At 43.3% G+C, this 4,963-nt stretch overlaps 1 pseudogene; it reads right to left on the bottom strand.

Moving 5' to 3' along the window:
* Positions 1-3,242: 3,242 nt before the first annotated feature.
* Positions 3,243-4,501, bottom strand: LOC149218613 (putative sugar phosphate/phosphate translocator At3g11320 pseudogene; annotated as a pseudogene).
* Positions 4,502-4,963: the final 462 nt, after the last annotated feature.

The raw sequence follows: 4,963 nt of genomic DNA on the forward strand, positions 1-4,963 counted from the left end.
GTCTTCCGGGCTGATTTGGATTTGGTTATACCCGCTAAACCCATCCAGGAAAGAGAAAAACTTCTTTCCTGCCAGTCCATCCAACACTTGATCTATGAAAGGTAGAGGGAAATGGTCTTTCTTGGTAGCTTTGTTCAGTTCTCGGTAGTCCACACAGATTCTCCATTTCCCATTTTTCTTGGGAACCAACACCAGAGGGGACACCCATTCACTATCTGAGATGGGGTAAATGAATCCGGCATCCAACAATTTTTGCAATTCTTCCTTGACAATGTTCTTAAGGGCTGGATTCATTCCCCTTTGAGGTTGCCTAACCAGTTTAAAACCATCTTTGATGTATATGTGATGGGTACAGACTGAGGGATGGACTCCTTTCATCTCCTTATAGCTCCAAGCAAAAGCATCTAGATGGCTGGCCAACAGGCTACACAGCTCCTTTTCCTGGGAAGGAGATAGGGAGGAGCTGATCTTTAACGTTCTCTCAGGGCCGAACTCCACATTCTTGAGTCTGGCAGTGACAGGGTTGGTGGCACAAAGGTCCACTAAGGTGCTGGCTTGGGCGTCCTCCACCAATTTCTCTAAGGATAGTGCACTGGAAGGTGGATTCTGGATCAAAGTCTCAATCAAGTCATCCTCGGTTGGGGGGTCTCTTCTAGTGGTATCTAGGGTGCACAAAGGTGTTGAGTACACCTCATCCTCTTCTCCTTCCTCCAACCACAGTGGTAAGTCATGCTCTAAGGAGGGTTGGGCAGGAGGATATAGGACTAGCTGCTTGGACATAGGACCGTTTTTGATGGTCATGTTTCCTGCACGGCAACTTATGTAAGCATCTGCAGTGGCTAACCAAGGCCTTCCCAAAATGAGAGGATATCCAGTAAGCTTTGCCTTGGGTTGCAGAACCAAGAAATCTGCAGGGTATTCCCAACAGTCGACAGAGACCAAGACGGTGGGCCCAGTATTGTAGCAATAATGCTGCAACTCCTGGAACTCCCTTCTTTAATTTTATCAACCCGGTAGTTCGTAACAAACTTGGAAGCGACGGTGCTGTATGCACAAGTACTAGCTCTTGCCGCAGCTGTCACTTGGTCAGCTGGCACAAGTCCGCTAGGAGCTTAAGCCAACTTCTATGAGCTCTTAGAAGAAGCTTTTTAATTGATGGATGAAAGCTAACTCAAAGGAAGCTAATATACTTGCGGAAAGAAACTGAAAGCCAAAAAGAAACGCAAACCCTAGCAAACCCTAATTCTACCAGCTAGTCCTACTCATGCAAAGGAGAGAATGCAAACTACGAAAATAGATGCCATTACTTCTAGGAAGGTAAAATGCATGTGTCTAAGTTATCACTATCTGAAGAAAACATCTTTTTGTATTTTTGTTTAAGTTATTAGAATTATCATGCATGTGCTTTTAACTGGATTTTCACTGTGCAGGGGTGGATCAAGGAGGACAAATGCTTGGAAAGGTTGGGAAGACTCGGAGATGGTCTAAGGGATCCCTATCATCCTTTCAGAGAGTTTCACAAAGTCAGGATGCCATGCAACCATGTTTATGAACTTCTACAGGAAGTCTGCAGGGGTTTCTACAGGAAGTTCTGTAATTCTTCTACAGGATGTTTTGTGATTGGGTTTTTGACTGATAGGTGAGTGGGAGAGAATGCATGAATGGGTAGGGAGGTAGGGTAGGGGCCTGGAATGACCCAATGACTGAGGGATGAGGTGATGAGAGGGTGTGGAAGTCTAGCTTGCATCAAAGAAGGTTTAGGTAATGGAAAGGCAAGAAGGTAGCGTTATGTGGCAAAAGAGCAGATGGGAGATGAGGAAACAGATTTGGTGATGGAGGAGCTGATCTGGACGAGGCTCAAATGAACGAGGAGGTGATGAAGGTGCCCTGCATAGTGTTTACCTGATCAAACCAACTACGTCTTGCATACAATCAAAATATTAGATGATCTATCTAACAGTTTAATGAGATCAGTGAACAGCAACCTTATTCATGACAAGAATCACGTACAACATGTGAACAAAACATTATCAAAGAGATATAAACGCATGACTAACTCCTACCAATCCATCCTAAACATAAAAAGCTACTTCAACCATCAAAAGCAACCTAAGTAACAAAGCACGAATTAAATCTAAAGAGCAGACTTTATTTTAAGAATGCAGCGAACACACATAAAGATAAACAAGGGAGGCACTGGGCACTTGAGATGGGCCCAACCCCAAGAGCCACAGCCTCCCAAGAGAGATTTAGAGCTGGTGCAAAGCTGGATTCATCTTTATTAATCAAGAATGAAGAGTTACATCAAAACTGTCCACAAAGAGAGCTTGAGAATGAGCTGAAAGCAAAGCTAATCTATTGCATACAAATTGAATTACAAAATGACTACAACAAGGCTATGAAATGACTAACTACTAGCTACTATCTACTGGCTAACTAGCTAACATCCACTGGCTAACAAAATGACTAACTGGCTAACCAAAATGAGGCCCTAAGCCTTCTTATTTATACAAATTGAGGACCCAACAGTCCTCCTAAACTTTAGGGACTCGGCTGCCCAAAACTTGGAGTTAACAATAGTCCTACTTGACTTGCTTGGCTGCCCTTGTGCTGATTGATTCGGTGGCCCTTGAACTCCGAGCTGATGGTGGAGAATTCGAGGTAAGGGCCCATAAATGAAGGGGACACCTTCCTACAAATCCTCTAGCTTGTTCTCCCACGAATTTGGCTGCCAAGTGCTCATTAAGACCTTCAATTTTGTCTCCAAGTTGACCAAAAAGGCTACACAAAGCACCCATTAGACTTGTTGGCATAATGACTAACCAAATTCACTCTATTAACATAAAAATAATCAAAAACATGCAATAAACCAATGAGAATGGTGGATTAAGTCAAATTAGGAGGTTGAATGAGCCCAAATAATTGTCCATTTTTGGGGCTCATCATCACCCCCCTACTGAAAGTGTTGCTCATCCTCTGAGCAACCAATCTCTCTCCTCATCTTTGATGGCCCTGGTGGCCTCCTTGGCTAAAATCTCGGCCGATTTCTCCTTTGGCTTCCCTCTTTTCAAACTTCCTGTAGAAACAGTTCGTTGGCTTCGTGTAGAAACAGTCCTCTGTCTTCCTGTAGAAATAGTCTACTAACTTCCTGTCATGAAACCATGCTTCTTTTCTTCCTCCCACTGCCTGCTGCTTTTCCTAGTGAATTCTCAGCCTTGTTATGAGTGTGCAAGTATATGCAATCATATGGAAGAAATGGTGGCCTTCGCATTTCCTAAAACCTGCAACGTGAGGGCACTCGTATGTTTTGTAACAAGGAAGTTGGTTAAATTCACAAGATAAGCCATGGTCATGTTTCCAAGCAACAGGAATATGATAAAGGTTTTTTCTCTGGCTTTTTCAATAGCAATAGCTAATACATTACCCTCCACAAAAAGAGTAACAGGAAGCAATAACAGCGCAGCAATTGGTGCCATGTACATGAGCAAATTCATAGAGTGAAGCTTCTCTGCCTCAGAGGTAAGCAGGAGCCCCTGAACAACTGATTTCAATGCTCTGACAGCAGTTGATCCTAGGCAAACCAAAAAGCCAAAAAGGTGGAATAATGGCTCATTGTTGCTTGCAATAACAATGCCAAATACCAGAGGCACCAAGGCCATATAAACCACAGAAGACTCCCTCTTACATGTTATTATAAATGCAAAATATTGCTGTGAAGAAGGGAGTTGTTGCCCCAATAGCTTGATTGAAGGAGACTGGCAAATAGCGCAGAGAAATATTGCCACAAACAACCGAGAAGGAGAAAATGAAGCTCAGTGCCAATATCTCAAGAAACTGTCTCCTGGAGACGATGAACTGCATTGGTACAATCTCTAACCATGAAATTGCCAGAAAACCATAAAATGAACAGGCACACATGTGCAACATTGTGAGGAATATTGGGTATCTGCATCCAAAAAACTAAGTAGGCATTTGTTAAGCAATAGCACACCAATATTGGAAGAGTACCAAGCTGCAATAATGAGAGCTATTGTAATAGTCTGGGACACAGGAAATGCACCATATTTTCCTTCTCCTGTTGGAGTTGGAGGTATGTCAATAACTTCTTGTTCGAGCTTTGGATTACTGCCCCGCTTTGCAATTGTTTCTTCCGGGGTGTTTGTGTCTTTATCTCACCTGCAGCTTTGGCCTCAACAGCTTGTCCTGTTTCTTGCTTTTCCTGTGGCTTCTCCTGTGATTTTTCCTATGAGGGTCTTCCCTGGGTTTTCTTACCCTTAGCTTTCTTCCCCTCTATTTTCCTCTCTGCCTCGATGTGCTCCAGGTCCTTGCTGCTGGATGAGGTGAACTCTTCGGCCAGGGTCTGGATGTCATCACCCTTGGACATATTGTGGAAAAACTCCCAAGAAATAGGGACAATATAAGTATGGAGAGCATCTTCTACAAGGAGCTTGATAAGCCCATGATGGGTCAGCTGGTCTGGTGTTTCCTCCTTCAGTTTCATGCTACACTTAACCAATGACTATATGAGGAAGTATGTAATGCTCAATTTTTGTTTTGAGGGCAAATCCATCCTGTGCCTGAGCTTCTGTTAACAAGCGGAAGTGATAACCATACACAATGCTTAATCGCCCTTCACAGGTAATATATTTCACAATTTGAAGGCTGACCTTGCTACAAAAAGGATGTAGGCTGGTTGGTCTGGTTTGGTGAGAGTGCCCTGTCTCAATGCTCTGAGCAGAAAGGGACTGCTTTTTTTATGCTTTCCTCTTTTGATCCTCAGGACAAGATTTCTCAGGTGTTTGTATTTCAACTTTGCACCAATTCCCTGGTTATAATGCTTTTGCTGCCCAAACCCGACTGTCAAAAGGGAATCAGGCTCCCACAGACAGAGTGCAGAGCTTCATTTTCAGCATGCATACAATCACATAAAATTCATATTCTTCATGCATCGGTTAACCCTCAT

Source organism: Pinus tabuliformis, chromosome Q (genome assembly GCF_031772625.1).
Source record: "Pinus tabuliformis cultivar Carrire ecotype Pingquan chromosome Q, CPIR1, whole genome shotgun sequence".
Taxonomy (NCBI): Eukaryota; Viridiplantae; Streptophyta; class Pinopsida; order Pinales; family Pinaceae; genus Pinus; species Pinus tabuliformis.